The 17,113-nt window shown below is 41.7% G+C and overlaps 1 protein-coding gene across 15 annotated transcripts in view; it reads right to left on the reverse strand.

Moving 5' to 3' along the window:
* TCF7L2 (transcription factor 7 like 2) overlaps positions 1-17,113 on the reverse strand; it is a 182,482-nt gene that overhangs the window by 143,637 nt on the left and 21,732 nt on the right. The gene's annotated exons all lie outside the window — the stretch shown is intronic.

The raw sequence follows: 17,113 nt of genomic DNA on the forward strand, positions 1-17,113 counted from the left end.
AGGGCGGGGGGGTAGAAACCCGCAGAACCTCAGCGGTGCTGAGTCATCACAAAAGGGATTTCCAGTCTCTCCCCTCACCCCTCAAATACCACCCACAACTTCTTGAAGGCACCTTGAAAGTACTGTCCTCCAACCCAACTCATCGACTGAAATTCCTTCCCCTAAAAGACAACACAATTCTGTTCTACTATGGCATATTCAAAAAGAGGAATGGAAAAAAAAAATATTACAATGTCCAGGAAAGTAGGAAAGGTTACACTCAGCAGACAAGGACTCCTATTTTCACCATAGCAACAAGCCTATTTATAATATGGCCTACCTGCATCAAAGAGCAGCCACAAGAAGCTAAATGCAAGTCTAGTGGTACATTCAAGCACTAAGATGAAGAAGCAGCTCACATAAGCATGTCAATGAAACGCTTCCAATTACATTACATGCACAATTATTAGCGTTTACTCTGAACCTCCTTTCTTGGGGTTTTTTTTTTTACCCAAGAGTAGCAGGGATGGGGGGTGGCATTACGAAAGGTCCAGGTGCAGGAGAGGATCAAAAGGAGGCAATCCCAGCGACTTGGCTTTTAAAAGGGGAGACTTCACCGAGAGGCATTACAGGAGGAGGTTGCTAACTAGGACGGGAATGGGAAGTTACTCACTAGTTGTTAGTTTGCTTTTAAATAGAGTGGAAAATATACATCAATAACCACTGTTGCAGTCCTCAATTTGCCAACAGAGAGTAGATAGTCTTCACACCTCAAACAGTTGATAAACCTCCCCATATCTGAGAGAGAAAAATAACCAGCTACTGGAAATTATTATCAGACCAATAATCGTATTCCCAACAGTAATGCTCAGGTGGGAGAACACACCTGCATCCATCTCCAGAAGGAGTACAAAATGACTCCAAGTTATGACTCCAAGGACAGTCATAACTCATACAGGAGGACTCAGCCTGATCACTGCTCAATTCTATCATCTAGTGACACAACAGGTGGCATCCTGACTGATCTGCCTCAGTATGATGAACGCTATTTAAAAAAAAAAAAAAAAAAATTACACTAAGACACTCTAAGAGTCCCATAGTCAGTCTGCAAACGCTTGTCTGCTGCCACTTCTTTTTAAGTCCCTACATGGAAGAGCAGCTGCCCAAAGAGTGGCTGGCTTTTAAAAGAAGTGGAGGGAAGATCTTAAAAATACTCTTTATCTGCAAGAGGAGTGGCAGTCATTTCACTCGTTCAGGTAGGAGACTGAGGAGAATTGCTTAGTGGCTGGGAAGTGGACTAGAACAAAAAGACTCAAACAGCCAGATGGTACATAAAAGGAACTTAAGCTATTTATTTTTGGTATTTAAAATATATATGGAAGCTTTTCTTAAGCAAGAACCCGAACAGGTCATAGCAGAGATTTGTCACATGCACTAGAAACAGGCAAGGCCATCTCAGATGCTCCCATCGCAAAGGTGCCCACCAAAACTGCCACTAGTCATTCAGCACACTCAAAAGATCAACTTACAGTGGCTGAAAATAGTCACATATTTCTAACTTATAGTTACATTAAAAACAATGCAAATAAGAACAACATGAGGGAGCTGAATTTGCAAGTGTGTTCAGGAATCTACCAACTTAATAGGGAATTTGACCTTTTTTTTAATTATTATTTTTAAACCTGAAGCAGGGGAGAGGTAAAAATGAATAAGAAATGGCCTACTCAATCACAAAAAAAGTTCAAGACAATCCCTGCTTGAAAGAGAATGCACCAAGTAGTAAACAAACACTTTACCCTGCAAACCTCTCTCCTGCTGAAGGCATTTGCAAGACACCCATTCTATTTTGCAAAGTATTGCTTCATAACGTCTCATTTCCACTAGCCTCTCTCAAACTTTCATGGCAGTCAGTGGGAGGTACTGGGGGACTGGTGGCAAGAGCGAGTTGGTATGCCGTAACGGGGTTTCTCCACCAGTGAAGCATGTCTAATGCTGCATGACATCGGAGTGGCCAGCAGAGCCACCCCTCCTTCCCAAAGGTCCAGCAAGCACCTGAATGGGATTCAGAGAGACCAAGCTACGTGCCACTAAGTGAACAACTTCACACTCAGTCCATGCAATGACAGGAATGCAGAACTCAGGTGAACAACCTCTGGCCGAAGCCTTGGTAGTATATTTTTCTCATTTTTTATGCCATGCTCCTACCTTGACTGCATGTAAAAATGAGCACCTTAAAAATCAGTTCTGGAATTAATTAAACCAAACTCATACAAACTCTTGTGCAATTGCTAAAATCAGGCCACGTTTCCATGATGTTTATCACACGTCTGCGGTACCAGATCATCCAGCATCTATCCAGTTAGGGTGTGGGCACTCAATTATGTTCTTGTCAAATTAACAAGAGACCATGGTATGGAGTTTATGTAAGTGGCAGGAGGCCAGCTGATACCTGATCTGGCATGAAGTCTGCCGGGACGTGTAGGCTCCAAAAGATTTTAAAAAACAGAAACTGGTAGACAGGTTTTATACTAGTTCAATACTTTGCTTCCTGAGGCTGCAGCAATCTGGCTCCCTAAAATCTGATTAGCTGGTCTATCAAGCCAAAAACTCAGTTTAGCATTAGCTATACTGTCATTTCCAGCTCTACACACATGAAGACAACAATATAGACCACTGATTTAAGAAGGTGTACAGAGAGTTGCACTCAGTTGAAGATGCGGATTTCTAAATCTCACCCTTATGTAAACACAAGCTACTTTGTGTCTAGATCACGTTTGAATGCTGTTGTTCCTATTGTACAGATGGGGAAACCGAGACAAACAGCAATTAAAGGAGATGCCTGAGGTCATGTCTTAGGTCTAGCAATCAGCAGAGGAATCTGGATTCCCAACTCCTACTTGTATTTTTTAACCACTAAACCACAATCCTTCCCAGTTCAACTACAGTTTCAAGTTCAAGGATTCACCAAAAAAACATGAGCAGACTTGGTTAGACATATATGCAGGCTGCAACGATTCTCAAAACACACGTAACCTTCTAAAAAATCTAATTGTATTTAAAAAAAAAAAAAACATCACTGCAATACAGTCTTAGCTGCAGCCTGAACATTTTTCTACCAGAGAAGCAAAGTAAATACAACAACAGTGACATCTAAGTACACAGGCCGATTACAGCTTTACTTTCAAAAGAGCTTTGATTGATCTTTTTTGATAGACCTGAAATAAATTAAACTAGATTGACTCACTTGAGAACGGACTGTAATCCTTCAGTCAGATCCCGGAGAACTCAAACCAAACCAGCTGTTAATTTAGGCTTTATAAGATAAAGCATGAGAAATCCAACCTGATGTACCCCAGAGCAACAGCTTACATCATCTCTGCAAGCAATCAACTTGCTGCTTCTTTTAGGAACTAATCCATGCTGTCTACCATGTGGGTGCCAAACTTGTTTTCCGCTCGTCCAGCAGACTCTGCAGCCAAAGTAGGAGGGAGAAAGAAAGAGCAAGGGACAAGAGGGTGTAATTTAAAAGATTCAGCTGTTGACTTCATGAAACACATTGCACAGGCTGTCTCGACACTGAGAGGGGAAAAAAACCCCACACTTACAATAACCATTTCAGTTCAAACACTTGCTGGATCTCAGTCGGGAATAAACTGCCCAAATCAACATTCACAACTTAGAAGGGGAAGAGGAGGGGAGGAAAGAGGAGCATCCACCCATTTGAAGAACCAGATACAGACAGACCAGGAGAGGGTCAGTTATAACCTCACATGAACCAACAAAGTAGGCAAAATAAAAGGTGGGGTTTTTTCTACTCTCCCAATCCAATAACAAACATATGCCTGTCAATTCATTCTGTACCATCACTGTTCTGATGGGATTCTTGTTTGGGGGTTTTTATTTTGTTGGGTTTTGAGACTTTCAGATTTATCTTATCCTTATATCTGAGATTTAGTCTGCAAAAAACGTTGCTTCCTGGAACGCTCCGTTTGCTGAACCTAAGGGGATCACACTGGAAATCCAATTCAAGGAACTGTGGTACTTCCAAACTGGTTTTGTCTACCAAGGAAAAGACGGCAATGAGGTTTCTCAGGTGAAGTGAACAGAAACTGACCCTTACAATAACATCAATATAATATATATATGTATTATAAAAAGGGACAGGCAACAGGCAGGAACACCCTCCTGAAATCATTCACAGAAGGAGCCTAACACAATTCAAAGGAACAAAAAAAAATCAGCTTAAGAAGAGATATGACTTCTAGTCATAGAAGGGAAAACTATCTGAAGGGAAAACACAGAGGCAACTCTTAGATGAAGTCTGAATTACACCAGACACTCACTAAACCCTTGGCAATAACACCTCCAACAAGAAGGAGACTTACTCCCGCAACACGATGGAGTGCCCTAGCCAGGTACTTCTGGGAGGGAGCACAACACAAGCAGTGTTAAACACACGAAAGCTCTTCTCCCAGAGAAAGCCACAGCTCTGCAGAAGATGAAGCTGAAGATTACTCCAGGTGCCCATGGTGGCATTTGCAGCCTCTGTGTCAAGAGGACTACTCTTGAGGCAGCTTTGTAGAGCGTTGGGAGGGAAGGAAAGGAGCGGAAAGAAAAAGGAAAAGCATTGCAAGTATCGTGGGGCTTGAGCAAATCAGATCAGCTAAAATACTAGTCTGGGAGAAAACACCCAATCAACTGGTAGTTCCAGTAAGCTTTGTTTTACTCCAGTTAAATTAAATTCTTTTTAGTGGACTCCAAGCTGGAGTTCATTGATTAAGATGACAGCTCTTCCAATTACAGGAAGGGGACATGGCAGGGTCTTGTTAAGAGCTGTAATGCTGTTTTATATTCCTATTCCTTGAGGTAACAATGCTGTGCAGAAGCATCAAGCTGATGCTACCTATTATCAAATACAATACCTCGATACTTTTTTCTTGGTTCAGAGTATAACTGGATACAGCAAAACACTTTTCTAGTGCCTGTTGACCAGCCTCAGCAGCGCTGTTCAGCGTAGATCAGAAACTAAGTCACAACACAGGTCTGGTCAGCAGTGCTCCACCAAGGAAATCATGGGCAAGAGAGAGGAGACTCTAAATGCCTTAAGATACTTTTGGAGACTACCCAGGAATAACAGAGGTAGCCTCGGATGCAAGCTTACACTATGCAGTTTTATCCAGGAAAACAAGTAGATACAAGTAAACAGCATTGCCTCACACAGGTCCCAGAGGCACTGCATACTTCAAACATGCAAGTACTCAGTCAACTTCTCAGCACTAACAGACTCCAGCTGTGTGGTGGCTTCAGGCTTTCCCAGCCCCCTGCCTTGTCCCTTCCAGCTGAAGAAAGCAACACTACCAGACAAGGCACGGGCACAGGCTATTTGGCCATCAAGGAGGTGGTCCCACCTTTGACAACCACAAATCTCTATGTGATAAATGGAAGTGAGAGCCCATATTCAGCTCGTTGTCTTTAACACCCAGGTCTGTCCACATCAGCTCCTTTCAAGAATTAAATCAACTCAACCTCTTTCTGTCTTGCTTTCCCCAGCTGTAAAATACAACCAGCACCACCTCAGGCTGTCCCCTCGGGGAGGTTGGCAAGCTCTTGGGACTTCAACCAGATAAACATGGGAAGATGCCTGGCCCTCCATGCCATCTTTTACCCGCTCAGTTTTTCTTAGTTTAATTAAGCTCCAAGTATTATCAAGCTCCAACAGCTAATTTTAAAATCTTAGCTCAATTTTACATATATTAAACAGCCAGCAAACATGAAGTATGAAGGGGGGAAGGAGAAGGATGGTTGAGGTAGACACAATACATAACTTGGCTCCATTCGCCGTTTTGTGTAACTTCCTGCATAACTGAAGTAAGATCCAGCAAATACTCAAAAGGAAAATCATAAATAACCAGTAGTGTAGGGAAGAAAGAGATGTCCTCTATTATTTTTCTTCATCTACCCACAAACTATTCCCTCTGACCACCTCTGACATGGACATGCATCTACTGCAGAGTGAAACCAACAGCTTGCTATATAGCTGCAGGACTACACACTGTCTCCTCTCCACACCCATTCACAGCATGTGGAATAACATCTAACAAAGCCCAAACCTTGGCATAGGTTCATAAAACCCTTACACCTTGAGTTAAACAGGGTCAACGTCTATCTCCAATTAGGAAGGGCACAACTCTCTCTAGTTCCACCCCAGAATTAGCCTGAGCTTTTTTGATTCGAGACTTATTTCCTTGAGATTCTAGGGCTCACAGGAAAAAAAAAAAAAAAAGTTCAATTCACCCTCTCCCTAGGAGGCAAAGGCACATCCACACAGAGGTATTTTACATTATTTCTAGGGAATCTGGCCTTCTATCCAGAGACACATATTCTAAATAGGACCCTGCTTACTGCTTAGGGAAGCCATTTGAAATAAATAAAGAAAAAAAGAAAAAAAAAAAAAGGAAGTTTTTTCCTCTAATCCCAGAGCAACAAAAATTTAAGGAATTACTTCAAAAAATATTATTCAGTTTTGGTTTAATTAACCTAAGTAACAAGACTGCTACTGTTGCCTTTGTACGAACCACATTTGTTCACAAAGTGAGAGTTTGGAGGCAGGCTTTGTAACTATGCTTAAGTCTGCAGTCCAGAGCGGCTGACAACATTCTACTAGAGTTACAGATCACAAAATCAACATGAATCCTTCACGCAGTACCATCCAGCATTTGAGACATCGCTGCATTATACAGATTGGCACGGGCAGTTCGTTGTGCAAGACGGGTTGCAAAAAAGTTTGATGCAAACTTTATACCCTTTTATTTATCTAACAGCAGTGCCCAAAGGCACCACCAGAGAACAGAGTCCTTTTGTGCCAGGTACTGTGCAAACAAGAGAGTGAGAAAGACTGACCCTGCCCAAAAAACAGATGGGAGAGAAAAAGGGAGGCACCAAAAAGGGAAACTGTTTAAATGAGCGGCCTGTGAAATGCAACATAGATGCTAAGTAAGGTGTTACCTCTCTGAGTGGGTAACAAACTGAGAACTACGCAACACAGAAAACCAGTTTCCTGGATCTCCTCCCCAAAGACTGATCCAGGTCCCAGTTAAAACAAGCGTCCCTGAGAAAGCATGCCAGCAACTTCCTACAACGTAACCGAGTACTTCCATACACCAAACCTCCAGCCTTCCCAAGCCTGGTGACTATGAAATAATGAGAGAAACAAATGAGCTGACTTTGCTCTGCTGGAAAGTTGGGTCCGTCCCCTCGCCAGGGGAATAAAACTCCTGTTTCCAGTACTGGAGGATAAAGCATCGGGTTTCAGAAATCACGGCACTTTTAGCTACAGGAAGAGCTGCCAGCAGCTGAGACATAAAAATTGCTCGTCTCGGGCTTGTGGTCAGAGTTAACATTGGGGGTATCTCCACAGACACACAGATAAGGAGGGAATGTTTCCCTGGCAGATTTATTAATCTGTAAATGCTGGCTGAAGACACTGAGCTGTTTGGAGCAGTGGAGTCCCAGGGAGACGGATTAGCAGGAGAAGTGTAGATGAGGTGGCCGTGGGTGCATAATGCTAATTAAATATAGTCTGCAATTTATAAAACGGGTTTGTGTATATAAAGCTACATTTCTCACCACTAATCACAGAAGATCAAGTAAAAGCACCTTCTACAGCACACAGGGGGTTATACACTTATTAATTGGAATGAACCATCAGAAGGTGTTTACTGTGCCTATAAACCATACCCCCACTCTCGTGAAAGCGATGCTACGTCACCGACAGACTACGGTCCTGATACCCACAGAGCACAGCGAGCTGTAAAATGAAAATAAAGTCTTCAAGCAGGAGAGAATTCCTTGCAAACAAAAGAAATGGGCACGCAGCAATAGTATAAAACTGGCAACAAATTTCCTCTTCTTGCTGCCCCTAATTTCATGCCTATCAATAAGATGAATCATTCTGTTGCTCATTTTCTATGTAGTCTTTTGTTTTCCAACCCCAGGGAGATAAATTATGCCACAGTATAGCCTCCACCACCCCAATCCATGGGCCCCAACCATACATGGGCCACCTTGACCACTCCTGCGTGTTTTCAAGAAATCACATGTCCTTTCTAGAATCATCTGTGCTTTGCTGGACATAATTCAGTTGTGCACTAGATATAGAAAGTCTCCTCTACTTTTCAGGAAGACATCAAGCAGAAGACAAAGCCTTCTAAAAGGTGTTTATTGTCACACCACAGGCTAAACTAGAAAGCACCATTAGCTCTTTATTAAACATCACGGATAATGAATTGATAGCTTTATCTCTCAATACAATATTATTATCCAGGGTTTGTTGAAATTAGAGACATGTACAGTGAAACATTGCCCTTCAAAAGTTAGGCTACCGTTAGGAAGGATCCTGCACAGTGCATGAGGGGGTGGAGGGAAGTAGTGACTGAATCAAGTACGTTAGATCCGGCTTCTGCTTTCTTTTGGATGGAAAAATCTTTCACCACTACTGACTTTCCCAAGGTTATTGATGGGAGCAAACAGAATTGCCACTTCTCCATTTTATCATATGGCTGACACTATTTGATGTTTCTTAAACAGTACAAGATCTTGGGAGCATGGTGCTAGGAAAAAAAAACATTAGCTTTCACCTTCAAGAAGACGTTCCCACTACTCTCAAATACATGAAAACACAAGAGTTTTCATGCTTGGTAAATTTAAAAAGCACCAATTCTTCACGTTCCAAACCTTCATTCATCAACCTTCAGCTGCGAACTTCAAGGCTCATGATTTTTTTTTTTTCCTTCAGTATGTATTTTGTATAGGCAATACAAAACAAAAGCATTACTGAAAGTAAGTAACACTTGAAGAGTCTCTTGTATTAAAAGTTAAATGATTTCTTTAATTCTTTTAATGAAATTCTTTAAAAATCATAATTATGTCCTGATTCGGTGAGATATTAGACATGTACAGAATTCTGAGAAAAATAGCTCTTTCACCAATTTCAGACTCCTCAAGAGTCTTGAAGTCAGACATGTCCTTAAGTAGCTTTCCTGAAAAGGAGGTGTTCAGCCTCCATCCAGTTCATGTCATGGTCAAGGGGAGGTATTTTATCCTACACTAATTCTCAAGCACTTTTTCTACTTATCTAGCTTCAAGATCTAGCAAGCAACGGGACCTGGAAACAGTAAAATTAAGAACTCTAGAAGCTATACTGAACATTGCTGATAAAAACCACAAAACCAAGAACTCAATTGCAAAGTAGGCTAAAGCGCACAAACTCAGAGATAAAAAGCCACTCTCACTGTAAATAACAATGATAACAGAACCACTAAAGCAGAAATCAAAACCGTATGTACTTTGCATGTGGTTTTTGACAGCAAACCAATTCATTTGGTTCCCCTCAATTCGCACACAAATGCAACCAATATTTTGCATACTGATTGGAAAAAAAAAAAACCCAGCATGTAACATAATACAGACTCCAATCACTCTGTCTAACCACAGAATAGCATACAAAAAAATAAGTCAGTACAGAATATTTGTAAATACCTTCAAACATGACATTTGCAAAAAGTTGCCTTGTAATACTCGTGCCATCTAGCTTGAACTTTTCCCAAAAACTGAAGCGTTAGGTTTCCAAGAAGCCTACCCCAACAGTACTGCACACCCTGTACGCTTAAAACATGGTTTTCATTTTACATTTTAAAATACACCATTTACCAGAAAAATCAGAAGATGGGAAAATACTAAATATGAGCAGCAAATGAAAGTTGATACCGTTGTTAGAACGATTCGCTATTCTATTCCCTGGCATGTTGTGATATTAGGGTGCTTTTTTTCTTTTGCATTTCTGTTTGTTTCTTGTTAGGAAAAAAACAAACAACAAATAATCATAGCATCACACATTTCCAGATAGACTTTGAAGTTCACACGTTATTGAGGTAAAATTCACAGCCCTGTTGCTGAGATTTGGTTACAGGCAGCTCTACAAGAGCTGAATTTCTAGAATAATAGTTCATCACCTTTAAAAATAAACATATTCTATTGTTATAAAAATGGGAGTTTAATGTTTAAAAATTACAATAGGTTGGCCAACATAGCAAGATCTGCAATCTGCTCTGAAACACTGCTTAGAAATGGTAGAATCTGTTTAAACGCCAAGACCAATCTCGAGAACAAGTATTCTGTGTGAGCACAGCCTCTTACAGGATTGTAAGCCCAACAAGCCAATTCCTCATATGGCCCAAACCTTATGTATTCATTTTCTTGTAATTTTTGACTGGACCATAGAGCGCTGCAGCAGGAATAAACTATGGTAGCACAGGGAAAACAAACAAACAAACAAATCATTCTTTAGTAAAACTGCATTTTAAAAACTCAAAATTTCCAGTAGGTTATAGCCCTACTGACTTGGAGTGGGATTCTCCACGAGATTGCTAGAATCAAGACAATTTTTGCTCAAACTTTAAGAGGAAAGAAAAAAAATAATAAAATGTGCATGTGGTCAGGGAGAAACAAAGCCTGAAATGTGTCATGCAATCTGGCTTCTCATGGCTACCCTGTTCCAAACGCTTCTGAGAACATGAAACCACAATGCCATAATGAAAATTCTTTCATATACATAATTATTGAATACAATCAGCATCTGGTAGGAGAGAAAAGAAAGAGAAGCCCAAATACGCAGCTCCCATCCTGACAAACTGTCAGCTGGCAGAATCAATCAGCAGCCTATGTTTTTACATATGATTTTGTTAGGAAGTCAAAAGGGGGGGGGGGGGGGGGGAAGGACTTTTCAGGACTTTCAGGGGAAGGGAATATTAAAAAAAAACAAACAAACAACCACCCAAACGCAGTTCTTTCATTCTATCCAGCTCTTATTTACTTTAACCCCACTCCTCCAAAGTACTTTCCACCTCAAGACAGCACATCTTCCAAAATACGAAGAATATGACCTTCTGCCTCAGGCTAAGTATTAAGTAAGCAGTGCTACTCGTATTTCATAGATGGGCAAACTGAGGCAGAGACAACCAGCCTAAAGGACAAACAGGATTACCTGTAATATTCAAGAGCCTTCTCAACCCTTTTGGTTCAATAACTTCTCCATCCTTCCTCCCATTTTAAACAACACCATGTCCATGATCCTTATCAGCTGAATGATGTTTCTTAAGGGACAGTCGCAGGATATGTATTACATCCCTGTAATACACACATTCAATATGATCTATACTCTCCAAATTAAGAGTGAATCCTATGTCAGCATCTAGGATCCAGCAGACTGTCACCTCATTCAGCAAACAGTGACCTTTTAATTAAGCATAAACCCAACATTCCTGTGCAATGCGCACACATCTCAAGACACCAAAAGGCCCTCGATTCCTCTTGTTTGCACTTCAAGTTTAAAAAAAAAAATAATAAAAACGATTTTATAATTAAATAGAAGTATTAAGCAATTCTGAAGCATAGCAGCTGGCGGGCCATTTTTTTGGACTTAAAAAAAGAATGACCCACAAGGGGAAAAAAAGAAACCACACACACACACACACACACACACACACACACACAGAGTGGTTCACTGGGCAATCCAGACACATTCTCAAAGGCAGACATTGTGGGAGATGAAGTTACTAGGCAGGAAAAACAGTTGCTAAGTCTGAATATTTGGTTATTCTCAGAGCAGGGATTAGAAGAGGAAGTGTTGACAATGTAAGAGTAGCTACCATGAAGTCCCCAGAGCTTTTTAGTTGTCCCTGCTGATCCCGCAGCGAGGGGAGGGGTGAGTGACGGGGCTCACCCACAGTGACAGTGACAGAAACAAGCTCGTGTGACACTCACGGCGTGTTATACTTTGTCATTTTAACACGGATTCTTCCAGGCTCTCCAGAAGGACCTACGTAAACACAGACCCTCTTAAGTAATACTGGTATACCTTGATGTCACAGCTCACAGTGGATCATACCCCTCCTTTTACCATTACCGCTTAGCTACATACAAGAAAAGGCATAAAACACCTTTTTCCCAGCACCACTATGTCCAGGTGATGCGATGGACACATGCATTAGACCTAAGGCCTTTGAAACAACTTGCAGCTAGATCTCTTTGATCCCCTTAAAGCAAGCCTTTCCCAACTTGTTCTCACCGAGGCTAAATGGACTTTCAGGACAAGACAGGAACAAGGTCTACCTGCCTTCCCAAAAAGGCTGATGGATGTCTCTTCATTATGCTGAAGCGCTATTCATTCAGAGTCCCAAGTACAGAAATAAAATTGTTTGAAAAGATTTTTTAATAGCTTAAATTTAATAGATATCAAAATGAAATCATGCCTTCCAAAATTAACATGCTTTGAAGTATAGACGACTGAAAATGAAGACCACCTCTTTTCCCTGTACTTTAAATAAAGTCCTGCAGAATCATTTTTGCTATTGCAGAGAGCTTTCAGATGTACCAGAAACGAGGAATTACTGGAAGATTTCCTAAATTCTACACATCAGCAGCTGGTTATTTCACTCCAGCTTTAGCAGCCTCTACAAATGTCACAAAATGACCATCTGGCCTCAAAAGCCAAACTTGGTGACCCATACCTTAGGACAGGTTCCCTTCTCCATGTTATTTGCTACCAGGAGTCGCAAGAGTAGAGCAGAGCGCTGTGACGATGAGAGGGAAGCAAGCGGATACGCAGCAAGGCACGCACAGGCAGAGAGGGATGCAAACAAGAACGCTGCCTCTTTATTCACTATTTTTTGTGGAAAGGGCCTTAAATGAGTAACACAAGAAAAGATGATTTTTTTTTTTTTTTGTCCAAAATGAGACAGAACATGTGCATGTGGGTTAGCTTTGCTGGAACGCACTGAAGACCACAAACAACAGAGTCAAGTACATTCATTGTTCAACCCCTCCGTCTTGCCAAAGTAATTCCTTCGTGAGATTGTTCGCTTGTATCTTCCTCGGCATTTGACAACTGCCTAGCGCACACATTTTAGGTATTAAACCAGTAAATAAGCAGTGACAGACTCTTAGGCCATTATTGTACAACATCCGCATCCTCTGGAACACATCAATCAATCTGCCTGCACAACACTGCGCTTAATTTTCTTTTAAAATAAGGAAAGCCGTAGCTGGAAAATCTCTGAATAAGCACACATTAAATACATCCCATAAAGCAATCACAGCACTAAGAACAACCGCGAGGAAGTGATCAATCCCTACCCTTTGTTCACCAAAAAAAAAAAAAAAAAAAAAAAAGAGAAAAGAAAAAATCTTGCCCCCTCCCTTGCATTTTGACAAATCTTTTTAAAAGCCCAAGAAGTTGGGGGGAAGAAAAAATATAAAAAAAAAATCCACCACACTTTCTGTGGCAGTCAGTAAAAAAAAAAAAGCCAACAACAAAATGCTGCTTTAAATGTATATGCATTTCCTTCTCAATTGGAAAAATCAATAGTTTTAAGAAAAATACTACACCTTCTTTCTGCTCCATATGTTTCTCTTATTGGTTCATTTACACTGGGCTGTTCTCGTACGAGCAGTTAGTACATCTTTTTGTCATTTTAGCCTTCCCCAGCCATTAGCGCTAGCCGCTGAGATGGTGCAGCTCTCCTCTGCCATCCTGCCTGAGCACTGCATCTCTTTCCCCGGCCCTTCTCCCTTTGACTAATGTTCACCAACACTCATACATCATTCCCAAATTGGTCCAAATGAATTAAACACAGCTCTGCTTAACATTACGAGATTTAAATGGATTTTCTCTCTACAGGTCTGCCCCATAATTGGGTTTATCCATCTTGTTGAAGTACAGTTTACACTTGCTAACATCACGCCAATTCAAGCTACATTTTCTGCTCCAGTGGCAGGAGCGAAGCAGATTTGTCATCGGATCATAACAGGTAATTCAAACAACAATTAGTTTGATGACGGCCCGTATGTCAATGTCTGGTCCCAGTCAGTGCTGCTCGCACCCGATGCTCTCTGTACGCTAAGATGAATTGTGCTTACAATTCTTCAATTTCAATCGACAAATACTTACCGGAAAAAAAGCTGGCACTCAATTGACACACAGAACCATCCCATAGCCCAGTGAGCGCCCTGGGAGGAGAAGCCCGGGGGCAGAGCTGGACTGTGCAAGCTCCTCTGCCCTCCAACTACACCGCGGCTAATGGCAAACTGCTGAAGGACTGGGGCTTGCACCGCATTTGCCTAAGACATCAGCAGCACTTTGGAAACACCTTTCACACGCACACACAAGCCTCGCACCGATTCCCAAATTCAAAACACAGAAGCCTGCGAGGCACGTGCAAGCTACCCTGGCTTTGCAGCCCTGCAAACTCAAGCAGAGAGGCAACTCCGAGATTTTCTAGACGGATGCTAAAAGGAGGCTATTTTTTCTGATGGGTGCCACATCCACAAACCCACCGGCATTTGCAGAGGCTATTACGAAAAGCTGAGCACTACTAAAGATGAAGCCCTGACCTTCTCAACTTGGCAGCCAGCACTAGAAAGCTTCAGCTTTAGATATATTAGGGGAGATAGGGAAAAACACCCACAAGTCCCAATTTTTAGGGAAATGCTTCAGCTACTAGCTCACATAATAACGTTGAAAATATTTGCAGGCAAAGTCATGCGTTCTGGGTTCGAAAATATCATCCATTTCTTGGAGAGCTGATTTTGCCAATTAGACAAGACATAATTTGCCTCTCCAAATCTGTTCAAGAAAGCTTGTTTCAAATTAAAAGAAACATTCTTTTCTTAGGGCCAAGTAAATCTAATCCCACATTCATGTTTTTCAGGTCCCTTCACAAGCATGATGTTATCTGGGACAAGGCATTGATGATTTCAAACAGCCATATACATCAGTATCTGTACTATTAACTATGAACGTGATCAGTCCCTTGGCTAGTTTTCCTCTTATTCTTTCTGTTTTAGAGGAAGGGAAAGAAAAATCACTTTCTAACAGATTTTCCACAAAATCATTTTGTCTCAAATGATATACTAACACACAATACTAGTTGCTGTACATCATTTAACTGAAAAATCCAGCTAGCTGGCTGAAAATGTAGGAAGTCTTTTCATAATTAGAAAAAGATCTCCACCGAAAGAAACCAACATTTAGATAGAAGTCTTGGTTTAAAAATTAAAACATACTTAATGAGCAACAAAGATATCAGTGACTAAAGATTTTCAAAGCCAATACCAGAACACCATAAAAACCTCTTTAACCTAAACATTGTAAAAGAAGATGATTAAGTTCAGATCAAAAAGTAGTTAAAGTAATAGTATATAAAATATTCTCCTTCTAGAGGTGGCAAGGGGAAATTCTGCACAGATAGAAAGCAGAGGCACTAAAACCTTACTGGAACCTGGAAAACATAATTCTGTTTCTCTACACTAAAATTTAAATTAGATACAAATCAATAAAAAAAAAATTACAGTATTCTGTGTGGTGTCTCTGGTTTGCATTTTCTGTTCTAATACCATGACTGCCTTTTGTGTTCCCCCCCAAAAAATTACAAATACTTCTTTCTTTTTCATCTTTTTTTTACTTATTCTGATGCATGGCTTATATACGGAGACAAATCAGACTCATCATGGCCTGATGCTCAGCTGAGGTAAACCATGAGAGGGCCACTGGGGTTTTTTTGTTGGTTTTCTTTTTTGAAGCAGAGTTACGACAGCTCGCACAATCTTTGGACAACATACATTTAGCAATTCTACATTTGTTTTTTCATCATGCTGGTGTTTCAGTATAATTCTGAACACCAGGAACGGCTCCAAGTGTCTCGGGTCACTTCTGAAAGTACAGTTGGCATCGGTCCTACAGGTCATTCCCTTGGAGGGCTTCCCAACATCTCAGGAGCACCCAATCAAAAACCCCAAAACCACTCAAAGACATCAATTCCCACACAAGCCCATCATCTGGTGATTTGTGCCTGTCAAGCTATGAAGAAAGAAAACCCGAAGCCCCAAACTCAGCAGATTAATGGGTAGAAAGAGAACATAGCGTCTCCACCGCACTCCCAGCACGTAACCCAGGCGAGCTGGGCAGGGAAGAGGTGGCAGCAGACAAGGCTGTGGCAAGAATCAGGACCCAGTTTTGCAACCGTTACTCCTGTCCCACTGAAGGCTGTGGGTATGGGGCAATGTCTCCAGGCCAGACCCTCATCACCCTTATCTGCAAGAAGGCAACAAAGCTACTTGTATCCTTGTGCAAACCAGCCACTTAATTGCATGGCGGGGAGGGGGGCGCGACCTTAAGAGCGTGTTTATTTTTGTCAAGCTGGCATGGGAACAAGGCACAGGTTTGCACGGGAGAGAAGGGCAGGGGTCACAGCAGAAAAAAAGTAATAATGACTTCTAGGTTTGGGCATTGCCTGGCACCCCAGAGCCGGCGGATTCCAACTCTTCCAGCCGGTCATTCGCAGCCAGGACATACCCTCTCCCTCAGTCATCACTCAAAATAATAAATATTTATTTATAAATTGCATGCAGCCTGTTCCCCTAGCATGGGGCTGAGCAGAGCAGAAATGAGAGCAACGCAACCCCCTAATTGTCAGACTAGCTGCAAAAGCAAATGGGGACCACAAGTCCCACACAGGCAAGCTCTAATAGTACCAGGAAGCATCACCGGCATCCAAAAAATTATTAAGACAACTGGAAAGCTTCTCAATGCTTTAGATCTATTCTCTCTTCCAAAACAGGGAGACCTTTCCCAGGTCATAATCCCTCAAAAGAGGAGACTTCCTACTCTATCACCAAGCAGGCTCAGCTCCAGCCATGGAGCACCGGTGTCAGGTTGACGTCCTGGCATAAAAGGAGATTGGTGCTGACGGTGCCTTGGACGCGGCGCTGGATACAGCGCAGCCAAAAGTCTACGCAGTGAGCAGGAACTGAGCGGAGCACCTAATAAGTGGATTTTTTTTCTTTAATTTAATAAGTCTCAGCTATCACTAGCAGCCAGTGCGAAGCCTCAAAGCCAAGCAGAATAATACATCCTCAGGCTTTTGTATCCTAGCTTGCCCTGACGGCTTCCGTTGCAAATCAGTCGTCGTAGCTAGAAACTGGACTCGAGAAGCAGATTAAACAAAGCTTGCCCTGCTCCTGTCTGGCGCAGCGCTCCCTCGTCCAGCTCCTCATTAACGGGCTCACGGATATCCACCGC

This window comes from Mycteria americana, chromosome 6, assembly GCF_035582795.1.
Source record: "Mycteria americana isolate JAX WOST 10 ecotype Jacksonville Zoo and Gardens chromosome 6, USCA_MyAme_1.0, whole genome shotgun sequence".
Taxonomy (NCBI): domain Eukaryota; kingdom Metazoa; phylum Chordata; class Aves; order Ciconiiformes; family Ciconiidae; genus Mycteria; species Mycteria americana.